General features: G+C 43.2%; 1 pseudogene; it reads left to right on the top strand.

The window, feature by feature from the left end:
• The first annotated feature begins 2,227 nt into the window (after positions 1–2,227).
• Positions 2,228–13,250, top strand: LOC136479877 (putative receptor-like protein kinase At3g47110; annotated as a pseudogene).
• Positions 13,251–13,860: the final 610 nt, after the last annotated feature.

The raw sequence follows: 13,860 nt of genomic DNA, 5'->3' as shown, positions 1-13,860 counted from the left end.
ATGGTTAGCGAGATATCAGTTAGAAACAAAAACACTAGATACCCCATGAGATCAACATTAGAATCAAGGTACTTGTATTACTTAAAAAACATACCAAGTGTCTAGCTATCATCCTATGCATGCTAGTTTCATTTCATCAATCAAATTCTATCACTAGCATACACCACACAAGCATGCATATCAAATTTAAAACTTATGCAAATGCAAGCAAGCACATGAATATGCACATATCAAATGCAAACAATCAAGTTCATGAGCTTGTTCCCTCTACTTGTGTGCTTCTCTTGTCCAAGATTTTTTTATCCTTCTCCATTCTTCAATGTTGCTCCGTCTTTGTCCATGTCCAACTTCTACTTCTCCCCATGATGCATTTACATATCTTTGTTCAAACTTCTTCCCCTTTGTCATCAATTTCCATAAAAGGTGTGTTTCTTATTGATACAAAGGGTGGTACTAAGGGTAGATGGTTGGCACGTGAGTCTTGTATTTTTTTGAAACTACCAAATATATTGGAATGACACCACTTGTAGCCCTTGAGATACCTCATGTAGGATCTTTTTGACTTTGATACCAATCGGTGGGACACTTCCCCCTATGTCATAGCATGGATCATCCAGTTGATAATCTTGAGCTCTTGTGTGAGGGAACTTTCTTCACTTGATGATCACTTAAAGTTGAGGATCACTTGTGGAACCACCATTTGATGTGCTAGATACCACTTGTATGAATGCTACTTGTAACAAAGTGATAATCTAGATATACCACGTGTAAGAACCATCATGGAACCATTTATAAGATTTGTCAATTATATCCATTTCTTGAACACTTGTCATCTTCATGAGTTTCTATGTTTGACTTGAACTAGATTGGTCTGCCTAAGGTCCCAAGTCCACTTTGAACCCTGTCCATGCTTCTTCACACACATTAAGCGGTTATCTTATCGAGGTTGTACTTGTCACTTGTCGTAGATCCAAAATAAATCAAGTACTTAGGTTCACTAGCTCATGAATAAATTCATACACTACCACTAGATTCAACTAATCATTCAAGAAATAGTGGTAGGCTATGAATTTTAAAATTTTATTTGTTATGCATGATCCTATAAACATGTACTATATGCACTAACCACATACTAGTAAGAGACGAAAATGATCATGCATATTACAATGATACCTTTGCTATCTTGGAGTAGAGGATAGTCATTAAATTCCAATTAAGCTCCGCAATAGCAATGTGAAGTCCAATTCAATAGCTTGGTGAAGACCAATATTTGCATTTGAATTTCATTCCTCACCCATATGATTTATGAACCACTAATGATCAAGTGCACTTCTTGTTGTGGTTGGCTTACTTTCACTTTTGATCAATGCTTGCATGAGAGCTCCAAATGTGAGAAACCACTTGAATTCCAATGATTTGCTCTCTTTTGGGTGTTGCTTGCTTGCTAGATCAACCCTATTGATTGTTTCAACTAAGCATCTCAAATGTCCCTTAGATCACCACTTCCATGTTAGCCTTCCATGTACCACACTTGGTTTACCTATAAAAGGCGGCAAGTCCCTACACATAGGGAGAAATAATCTCTCTCCAAAGAACCATTTTTGACACTCACTTGAAATGACTTGGTTTGATTGATCCAAGTGATGGACTTAATTTGATGAATAACCTTGAATCCTTCTATAAGTCTCTTTCTTTCTACTTGTTTAAGTGCTTTTCTTTCTACCAAATGATTTCCAATTGTCACTAGAACTCAAACTTCTTCTTAAATTTGATCTTTTCATCTTGAGTACCAAATATGTGCCAAGTACACTACACAATCAAATGGCCTTATACTCTTTGTTTGTCATGCTTCTAGCTCATCTCAAAATCAAACTTAGGTACCTCAACCACTTATAAACATAATTCTAGCTTGAGGACCTTTCAATCACAGTGACTCTTGATCAATCCAATAATTGTTACTTTTCTGGCAGATTCTGTACGCTTCAAAGAAAAATCTATATCCCCAATGTACAGATCCAATTACCACTAAATCATCTAGCAGCTGTAAAAATTTGAGCTTCATTTGACTTCTAGATTGCTACCAGATTTACATCTGATGGATGACAAATATCCTAGAGTTTCATATGTTGAATTGCTCCAAGGAACAAATGGATTCGATACTAACAATCTGATTGGCAAAGGAAGGTATGGATTAGTGTATAAGTGCAGCTTGCTACTCAAAAATATGATGACTAAAGTTGCTGTGAAGGTTTTTGATCTTCAACAACCTGGCTCTTCCAAAAGCTTCATATCTGAGTGTGAGGCACTTACGAAGATCCATCATCGTAACTTGATCGGCATCATAACTTGCTGCTCTAGTTCTGACTCAACCCAGAATGACTTCAAAGCACTTGTGTTTGAGTTTATGCCAAATGGAAGTTTACATAGATGGTTACATCTAGATGAGCATAGATCACATCAATGGCATGGTCTGACATTGACACAAAGATTGAATATTGCTGTTGATGTTGCTGATGCCCTCGAGTATTTGCACAATAGCTGTGAACCACCAATAGTTCACTGTGACTTGAAGCCAAGCAATATTCTTCTTGATCAGGAATTGGTTGCTCATGTTGGGGATTTCGGCCTTGCAAAAGTTCTTCCTAATCCATCCAGAGGTCGACTCAAATAGCACTATGGGTATAAGAGGAACAATTGGATATGTGGCTCCATGTAATACCCTGAAAATTTTGCATTTTTCCAAAATAGATAAAATGATTTATTAAGCATTTTTGTGAGCATTGAACCTAGGGGAATAATATTTTTTATGGAATTAAAATCAAACATAAGGTTAAAAACTTCTTGATGCATACATGCTGCTGCATATTTATTTCTGTGATGATTGGTCTTGATTCAAAGTTCAAATGAATTCAAATTCAATTTGAAAATCATTTGGAAAATTTATTTAGAAAAAAAATAAAGGAAATATTTTCCCTCCCTTTCTCTTCCTCACTTCCGGCCCAATTGGCCTTTTTCATTCTCGCAGCCCGCTCGCCCTCCCCCTCTTCCCTTCCTGGGCTGGCCCACTCGGGCGGCGACCGCAGCCACGCTGCCTTCCACAACTGACGGCGCGTCTCAGCTGCTGACGGCTCGGGCCCATGCGTCAGCGTCGTCCCCCTCCTCCCGCAACCGCACGTCAAGGCGCAACCGCCACCGCATCCACGTCTTCGATCGTGGGAGCGCCCCTCCCCACGCTCGGCCTCCATAAAACGGCGCTGAGCCCTTCCCCGCTCCCTCTGCTGTCTCCTTGCTCCCTCTCGCGTCGCCCGTGCCCGAGGTAACCGCCGCACCGCAGCGCCGGGATCTGTCGTCCGCCCTCCGCGCGGTCAGCTATCCCCGAGCCACCGTCTCCGCACATTTTCCCCGCCGTGAGAACCCCCTTTCTTCCCTCTACCTCCCCATGCTGTTATTTTCAATTTTCATGCCTTGTATGTCCGTTTTTGGGTGCACCGACGACCTCTGCCACGCCGGCCATGGCGACCGCCGTCTCGGCCCTCCCCTCCGACCGTGATGATACTTTTTATAATTTATCGACTTATGTGTGTGACTGATCCCTGGGCACACATGAGCTTTATGCATTCAATTTTATCCTTAAAATTAGGTGTGACAAATTGGTATCAAAGCCGTGTTGACTGTAGGACGCAAACCTAGTTAGAAATGGTCGTTTTAGCATCTTTGCTCCTCTGGTTTCATGCTTACTATCTCATTCTTGTTATTTTATTAAAACATTTATGCTTTTCATACCTTAATCTATTATATAAAATTATTGATTCTAATTCTATCTCACTTTAAATCTATAGATGTCTCATAACCCGAAGACTGCCCACCTCAGCACTGCAGGCTACCATGCCTTGTTCACCCCTCGTGCTCCACGGGCGGAGAAGGAGATTGTGATCATCTCCGATGATGAGGAGATGGCTACCCCGATACCTGCACCTGCTCCTACTCTAGCGGATGCACCTGTCTATCCTGTTGTAGCTACACCCGAGGAGTCATCAGCTACTTCACCTACACCTGTGCCATCCCTAGCTGTCCCGGTGGTGGATGAGGAGATAGGCTGGAAGTGCAAGTACTACTTCAAGCTAGCCTCGGAGACGGCCTACTACCACACCCTCCTTACTCATGTGTTGGATGACTACTATCCTAATCTGCATGCCTCCATCAGCTATTATTGTGTAGAGTACCAGCATCCTTTGGAGGCAACATTTTGGAAGGTAGAGCTGGTTGTCACTGCTTGGAATGACATAAAGAATGGACATGAGGTGGAGACTGTCCATCGTGCCACTGCCAGGAGGGCCCATGCATTGGATGGCATGGAAGATGCAGTGCAGGACGCCTACATCTACTACCATGGCTGTTGTTTTGAGGCCATGAAGGAGGATCGTTTTAGGTACGTTCCTCGCAATGATCATGAGGGTAACTGGCAGGTCCTGGCACCACCAGAGAGTGACCCAACTCTAGAAGCAACAGTGCAGCATGTCCATGCCATGTAGGGGGTAGATGAAGATGTCAAGGGAGAGCTGCGTGCATCACAGAGGGCCGAGAGACGTCTCCAAAAGCAAGTTGATGAACTACGTACTCAACTTGGGCAGCCACATTTCTACAAGAAGAAGCACCGGTCGTTCACCATGATTGACACCGCCCCATAGGTGTTAGGTGCCTTGCTTAATGTTACAACGTTGTTAGTTCGTGAGTCATGACTAGTCTTGTTTGGTCTTGTGAACTTTATTGATTAGATGTTTTAATTGTGAACTTGGATGATTTGGAGTTTGTTTGATTGCTGGAGGTTTGTGGGCATGTCCACAACTTTCTTAGGTTTGAACCTTAAGTTTAGATGATGTTCTTAATGTAGATGGGTTTGCTTTATCTTATCTCTGCTGTGCTGTTTTCTGGAGCAACCTGTGTTCTTTATCTTGTATCTCGAAATCTGGGCAGCCAAAAATTCTGAAATTTTTGTGGAGATAACTAGACTTCTGTATCTTTCAAATGTCTCTGGAATCACGTCAATAGCTGTTCAGGTTTGTGAGATCTAACTGTCACAAGTTGAGGTTTCTGCACAGACTGGAACCCAGAACAGATTCGGTTTAGCTCTATTTATGACCATGTGTATGTCAGAATCTGTAAAAGTGATCTAAATAAAAATTGTAGCTGATCTCCTAAGCTTTCCAACCGTTCTTGGTACACCTCTGTTGGCCCTCTAAAACTCGAGTTATAACAGATTTACTGAACTGTTGTATTTGAATCTTGTCCAGAAAATTTTCAGCATTGTTCCTTATCTTTATAAGCTCTCTATAAATTGGAAATCTCTAAAAATTTTGCGCATTTGTTGGAAAGTAGATGGACGCAAGAGGAGGAAGAGGCATAGGCCGTGGTCATGGACATGATGCTCTCATAAATCCACCACCACCGCCCCTAGTGACTATGGAACAATTGATGGGAATGCAAGCGCTGTTGATGCATGCTATGATGCAGCGCTTGGATAATGAACCTGCAAGAGGACTACCACCTATTCAGGTCAGAGATAAGCGTGGAGAGTTCATGAAGGGTCACCCTCCGGTGTTCACCCATGCCTCAGACCCCTTGGAAGCAGATGATTGGTTGCGTGCTGTGGAGAAGCAACTTAACATAGCACAATGCAACGATCTTGAGAAGGTGTTGTATGCTTCTGGTCAACTCCAGGGAGCAACTCAGGATTGGTGGGATTCTTTCCAGTATGGACGCCCCAACAATGCTCCTGCTATCACCTGGCAGGAATTCAAGGACAACTTTCGGTCATATCATATCCCCGATGGACTGGTAGAATTGAAGCAAGAGGAATTCAGATCCCTTAAGCAAGGATCTATGACTGTGGCAGAGTATCATGACAAGTTTGCTCAACTGTCACGTTATGCTCCAAATGATGTAGCTGAGGATAAGGATAAGCAACACTATTTCCTCAAGGGACTTTATGATGGCCTGCAGCTCCAGCTGATGTCCAACACCTACCCTAACTTTCAGTCCTTGGTGAACCACGCTATCGTGATTGATGATAAGCGCAAAGAGATGGAAGCCAAGAAGAGGAGGCTTCAAGGGCAAGCTTCTGGAAGCAACACCCGCCCGCGTGCCTATCCCCAGCAAGGTTTTCAGTAGAGGGATCAAGGACCATCTAACCAGGGAAACCGTGGTCAGTATCCGCAGCGTAACTAGTTCCAGCAACGCCCTCAGTACCAGCAACAGTATGGTAATCAGCGTCCCCCGCAATAGACCGGCAATTCGACAACATGCCAGGGAATGCCCAATAATGCTCCTGTGAAGAGTGGTGCACCCAATAACCCCAATGCATGCTACCGCTGTGGAGAAGTAGGTCACTATGCTCATTAGTGTCCAAAGAAGCATAACCAGACTGGCAATCAGAAGTTCAATGCCCGACCACCTCACACTGCGAAGGTGAACTGTGTCATCTGATGCAGCTTAGGACACGCCCGAGGTCATGTTGGGTATGTTCAGCGTCAACTCTATCTCTGCTATAGTACTTTTTGATTCCGGTGCTTCGCATTCATTTATTTCCCAAGCTTTTGTTAGAATGCATAGCATACCTTTGTGTGCCATGAAAAACCCCATACTAGTAAATTCACCGGGAGGTAGTATGCCCGCTTCTTATTGGAGTCCCTCAACTAGCAATTCTTTAAGGGGGTAGACTTCAAAGTGAAACCTATTGTGTTGAGAACAGTAGGAATTGAGCTTATTCTGGGAATGGATTGGATGAAATAACACTGGGCAGTGATTCAGTGTCAGGAGAAATTTGTTGTTGTGACATCACCCAATGGAGATAGAATCTGTGTTGAAGTGGTAGTGCAAGCTCAGCCAACAGCCACTGTGAATCAGTTGGATGGTGATGCCAATGAACAAGATCGTGTTGTGGAGGAGTTCCCGGATGTCTTCCCCGATGACTTGCTAGGTATGCCACCTGACCGTGACATTGAATTCATTATTGAATTATTACCTAGAACTGCACCAATAGCTAAACATCCATATAGAATGGGGGTTAATGAATTGGATGAACTTAAGAAACAACTAAAAGAGTTGTAAGAAAAAGGTTTCATACGCCCTAGTTCTTCCCCATAGGGTGCACCTATGATCTTTGTGGATAAGAAGGATGGTAGTCAATGGATGTGTGTGGATTACCACTCACTTAATGAGGTTACTATCAAGAATAAATACCCTTTGCCTAGGATTGATGATTTGTTTGATCAGTTGAGAGGAGCCTATGTGTTCTCCAAGATTGATCTCCACTCAAGGTACCATCAGCTTAAGATTCGAAACTCAGACATACCCAAGACAGCATTCACTACATGGTATGGCTTATATGAGTATACCGTTATGTCTTTTGGATTGACCAATGCACCTGCATACTTTATGTATCTGATGAATAAGGTGTTTATGGAGTTTCTTGATAAATTTGTGGTGGTATTCATTGATGACATACTGATATTCTCCAAGACTGAAGAAGAACATGCTGAACATATAAGGTTGGTCTTGCAGAAGCTTAGAGAACATAAGTTGTACGTTAAGCGGAGCAAGTGTGAGTTTTGATTGAAGGAGGTCTCTTTTTTGGGTCATGTTTTCTCCAATAGTAGAATAGCAGTGGATCCAGGCAAAGTGCAAGATGTATTGAATTGGAAACCACCAACCAATGTAAGTGAGATCCGTAGTTTTTTGGGATTGGTTGGATACTACAGGAGGTTCATTGAAGGTTTTTCTAAGCTTGCTAAGCCTATGACAGCTCTGTTGGAAAAGAATGCTAAATTTGTATGGTCGGATAAATGCCAGGCAAACTTCGATGAGCTAAAGAAGAGATTGACTACAGCACCAGTATTGATTTTGCCCGACTTAAGCAAGAACTTCTCTATATATTGTGATGCATCCTGTTTGGGCCTTGGATGTATGCTTATGCAAGAAGGAAGAGTGGTGGCATATGCATCTAGACAATTGAGGAAGCATGAGTTGAATTACCCTACTCATGACTTGGAATTGGCAGCTGTGGTTCATGCTTTGAAAATCTGGAGACATTATCTAATTGGGCATAAGAGTGATATCTATATAGATCACAAGAGTTTGAAGTATATCTTTACCTAGTTAGATCTAAATCTGAGATAACGTCATTGGTTAGAATTGATCAAAGATTATGATTTAGAAGTGCATTATCACCCGGGAAAAGCAAATGTCGTAGCTGATGCACTTAGTAGGAAGAGTTATGCCAATGGACTTCAGATGACATTTATGTCAGCAGAGTTGTGTGTAGAAATAGAGTATCTCAACTTGAGTCTTGTCACTAATGCAATGGAATTGGTAATAGAGTCTACTTTGGAGCAAGAGATACGCAAAGGTCAATTAGAGGATGAAAAACTTAAGGAGATAGCGGAGAATATAGTGCTTGGAAAGGCACCAGGATTCAGGATGGATGAGAATGGTACTCTTTGGTTCGAAAAAAGGATATGTGTACCTGAAGTGAAGGCTATCTGTGATGCAATTCTGCAAGAGGCACATGAGTTTGCCTATTCCATACATCCCGGAAATACTAAGATGTATTTGGATCTCAAAGAGAAGTATTGGTGGTATGGTTTGAAGCGAGATGTGGCAGAGTATGTGGCTTTGTGTGACACTTGTCAAAGAGTGAAAGCTAAGCATCAAAGACCTACAGGGTTGCTACAACCAATGAAGATTCCAGAATGGAAATAGGAAGAAGTTGGTATGGATTTTATCGTAGGTTTGCCCCGCACTCAAAGAGATTATGATTCAATATGGGTAATAGTGGATCGACTCACCAAGGTTGCTCACTTTTTACCAGTCAAGACTACCTATACAGGTGCAAGACTAGCAGAGTTGTACATGGAAAGAATAGTGAGCTTACATGATGTTCCCAAGAAAATTGTGTCGAATAGAGGCACTCAGTTTACATCGCAATTCTGGCAGAAAGTACATAGATCTTTGGGGACAAAGTTGAATTTCAGTTCTGCTTACCACCCGCAAACTGATGGACAGACTGAAAGGATCAACTAGATTTTAGAAGATATGTTGAGAGCTTGTGCACTACAGTATGGTACTAGTTGGGACATGAGTCTGCCATACGTAGAGTTCTCGTACAACAATAGTTACTAGAAGAGTCTCAAGATGGCACCTTTTGAGGCGCTGTATGGACGTAAATGTAGAACGCCCTTGTTCTGGAATCAGACTGGTGAAACTCAAGTGTTTGGACCTGATGTCCTTAGAGACGCGGAAGAACAAGTGAGAATGATTAGAGACAACTTGAGAGTGGCTCAGTCCTGACAGAAGAGTTACGCTGATACTCGTAGAAGAGAGCTGATTTTTGAAGTTGGTGATTATGTGTACCTGAAGGTGTATGAGAAGTGTGAGAAGATTCAATATGAAGGGTAAGCTAGCACCGAGGTATATTGGACCTTTCTAGATTATAGAGAGACATGGAGAAGTGGCCTATCAATTGGAACTGCCAGAAAGTTTGTCAGGTGTGCATGATGTGTTCCATGTTTCTCAATTGAAAAAGTGTTTGAGAGTACCAGAAGAGCAGATTCCTTTGGAAGAGCTTACTGTTAAGGAAGATCTTACATATGAAGAATATCCGATAAAGATCTTGAAAACTGCAGAAAGAGTTACAAGAAGCCGAACTATAAAGATGTGCAAGGTGTAGTGGAATCGATATTCAGAGGATGAGGCTACTTGGGAAAGAGAAGAGGATCTGAGAAAATCTTATTCACAACTGTTCGAGTAAGTGATCAACCAATCTCGAGGACGAGATTCTTTTTAAGGGGGTAGAATTGTAATACCCTTGAAAATTTTGCATTTTTCCAAAATAGATAAAATGATTTATTAAGCATTTTTGTGAGCATTGAACCTAGGGGAATAATACTTTTTATGGAATTAAAATCAAACATAAGGTTAAAAACTTCTTGATGCATACATGCTGTTGCATATTTATTTTTGTGATGATTGGTCTTGATTCAAAGTTCAAATGAATTCAAATTCAATTTGAATATCATTGGGAAAATTTATTTGGAAAAAAAATTAAAGGAAATATTTCCCTCCCTTTCTCTTCCTCACTTCCGACCCAATTGGCCTTTTTCATTCCCGCGGCCCGCTCGCCCTCCCCCTCTTCCCTTCCTAGGCCGGCCCACTCGGGCGGCAACCGCAGCCACGCTGCCTTCCACAACTGACGCCGTGTCTCAGCCGCTGATAGCTCGGGCCCGTGCGTCAGCGTCGCCCCCCTGCTCCCGCAACCGCGCGTCCCGCGCCAGTCAAGGCGCAACCGCCGCCTTGTCCACGTCTTCGATCGTGGGAGCGCCCCTCCCAGCGCCCAGCCTCCATAAAATGGTGCCAAGCCCTTCCCCGCTCCCTCTGCTGTCTCCTTGCTCCCTCTCGCGTCGCCCGTGCCCGAGGTAACCGCCGCACCGTAGCGCCGGGATCCGCCATCCGCCCTCCATGCGGTGAGCAGTCCCCGAGCCACCGTCTCCGCCCGTTTTCCCTGCGGTGAGAGCCCCCTTTCTTGCCTCTACCTCCCCATGTTGTTATTTTCAATTTTCATGCCTTGTATGTCCGTTTTTGGGTGCGCTGACGACCTCCGCCTCGCTGGCCATGGCGACCGCCGTCTCGGCCCTCCCCTCCGACCGCCTTCTCTGCCTAGACAAGTTCGTGAGAACCCCCGCTACTCCCCGGTGCTCTCGGTTCTTTGAACCATGGACCGTAGCCCCCGAACCGAGCACATCGGCGAGGTTCTTGCCGTCGGCCATGGCAGCGTCGCCGTGGGGCCACTGTTCCGGCCGGTGCTCCCTTCTCTCTCTTTCCCTCACTAATCCGAGCCCTCCATCGTTTGATCAACGGCTTACAGAAGCCGATACCCTTTCGCCCTGGCAGTTTTGCTTAAGAGACCCTGAGTTTTTCTAAGTCCTATCCCGCAGTCCAAAGCACGTTTCCAGAGTACGCTTTCTCGTTTTGAAAACGTAAAGTATACTGTTTTGGTCCAAAATACGTTTTCAATATTTACAGAAATGCCATTAGATTTGTTTTGCTCATAAAAACTTCGTTTTAGCTCCGAATTGACCCGTTCAAATTGTGTTAGCTTCATAATTTCATAATCTACGTGTTAGTACCACTGTTAATCAAGTTTGCAACTTTTAAATTTCATGGTTAGGTTTAATTAAATAAAGTGCTATACGAAACCCCGTTTAATTCATAACTTTTGCGTTTTAGCTCTGATTTTCGTGAACTTCGCGTTGACGTGATCGTAGCGAGACGTAGATTCTTTTCATAAACATTTTATCTTGTTTTCTATACTGCTGGTGTACTGTTCTAACTGTAGGATTGTTTGCTTTGCATGAATGCCTTTGGAATGTTGTATGTTGCCGTGTTGGTCGCGTTCAGACGGTGAGGAGAACGTTGGAGACCCAGAGTTCTTCGACGACCAGCAGGATCAGCAGGAGTTTGCTAACCAAGACAAGTATAGCATGGGCCTACCTTGATGTCCTATTCACTTTAATCATTCACTCATGTGCATGTGTCTAAATTTGATAACCATAAGGACATCCTAGTTATTTGATGACATGTTCTCTTGACTCCTTTGGGTTAATTGCATATGGGTAGATTGCTAGTGCTCTAACTGAACATGATCTATACAATGGTTAATGGTTCTATGGAACTAAAGGTAAAACATGCTTTATAACAACTAATCCATAGGGCGAAGGAGCAAATGACTTTCGATCATGTTGCTCTCGGCCCTCCATAAGGACTTATCTGTCGGCAAAAGCTAGGACTGACAGTGCAACCGTGAGAGTCATATGGCTCTGACCTTAGCTCAGTAATATGACCTTTTCTAGCTTGTTAGAGGTTACCTTTATGGCGCAAAAGGGGCTTGCCACGTTGGGTATATGGCTGCCTCTGTTCCTATGTGTATAGCCGCGATGGATATGTGCCATAAGAAAGGGGGTTTCTACATCTGCCTGCCGAGGAAACCTAGCGACCCTAACTTGTTAGAGAAACCTATGAAATGGCTTCATAGTGTACCCTGCCCGCTCACCTTGGCAGTGATATGGGAGTAATTAACCCGGGCATATGGGAATCACGACTCGCGGTGAATGTGCACCACCTCTGCAGAGGGTTACAAACTGTTATAACAGCCGTGCTCATGGTCACGAGCGGCCCGGAAAACTCACAGAATAAATGGTTACTCATTGTGGTTCATTTATGATGGTATACAATGATAATATGATGCAAATGATTCTGATATCTGCTTATGTGGGATTAAATGGGAGCTTAAGCATAACTTGATTAAATTTGATAATAAAATCTTGACTCACTAAAAGTGCTAACTGCAGTAAACCAGTGTCATCCTTTTTGAGCTTCATAACCCCATGATATCTTATTAAATACGGGAAGTACTTACACTTATTTACTTTCTATAATTGGATAAAAATCCCGGATGGGTAACAGATGATAACGGGTATGAGGAGTTTCCTACGGATTATTAGGCTTATGGTCAACCAGTTGACCTTTCCTGTGATGGAGTTCCACGAGAGAGTTTACATTTTATCTTCCGCTGTGTTGTGTAAGGTTATGTGATATTATTAATCGTGATGTAAGATACACCGTGATGATACTTTTTATAATTTGTCGACTTATGTGTGTGACTGATCTCTGGGCACACATGAGCTTTATGCATTAATTTTATCCTTAAAATTGGGTGTGACACTCCAGGTAACTCGAAGGTTTATCATTAAGTCTGTGTGTTATATCACTATTGTTTGCATATGCAATATAGAATGTGGGGAATCACTATTGTTTCGCTATGCAATGCAGAATATGGAGAAGGTGGTCAAGTTTCTCCATGTGGAGATGTATACAGCTTTGGAATTGTCATCCTCGAGTTGTTTACAGGCCTGACACCTACTGAGGACATGTTCAGAGATGGGTTAACCTTGCAAAAGCATGCTGAGAATGCGTTTCTAGGGATGCTGATGAATATTGTTGATCCCATCCTAGTCTCTGACGAAGAAGCTCATGCATCTACTTCACAGGGTCCAAGAAATGCAATGGAAGATATCAACAAGGTTATGTTATCTATCACAAAACTTGCGCTATCATGTAGCAAACATGCACCAACAGAAAGAATCAGTATGAGGGATGCAGCAGCTGAGATGCCCAGGATAAGGGACACCATCCTATAAGGTAACTAAAAGAAGTTACTATGCAGAGGTATACATTAGGCTCAAGAATGGTTTGCGTCATATAGAACATCAGTTTAAATGGCCGCCTTTTCAGCTTTGCAGAAATATTGGCTCCCAATAATAATATTCAGTGATAGCCATTACTCACTGAACTGCTGCGCCACTTCAAGAGGCACCACCACCTCACCTTTGATTCCTTCTCTGTTGCCCTTACTCAAGTACTCAACTATTTGGCAACTTATTCTGTTTCGACCCCATTAGTTGAGTGAAGTTCTCATAATTCTGGTGTAATCGAGTTCTCAAATGGTGAGATTGAGACACCAGATTCAGATGAAAATTCGACTGCCTAAAGAAACAACGAAAATAACAGGACTCAGCACTCAACATTGGGAAGTACTACACATCATTCAGCCCAACTCTAGCACTCTAGTGCCATCAGATTGTAAGGGCAGAAGAACTGGCTCACTCGCGCAGATGCGGCGAAGCTGAAGCGGGTACGGAGGTGGGGCCGGCGGTGGCCCGGCATCTGCTTCGGCAGCGCGGCGCCCCACGCACGGATGCGGAGCGGAGCCGGACCGCGCGAGCAAGCGGTGCGGACTGGAGCTACGGC

The sequence above is a fragment of the Miscanthus floridulus genome, chromosome 9 (genome assembly GCF_019320115.1).
Source record: "Miscanthus floridulus cultivar M001 chromosome 9, ASM1932011v1, whole genome shotgun sequence".
Lineage (NCBI taxonomy): Eukaryota > Viridiplantae > Streptophyta > Magnoliopsida > Poales > Poaceae > Miscanthus > Miscanthus floridulus.
This window is presented reverse-complemented; position numbering and strand designations above follow the sequence as displayed.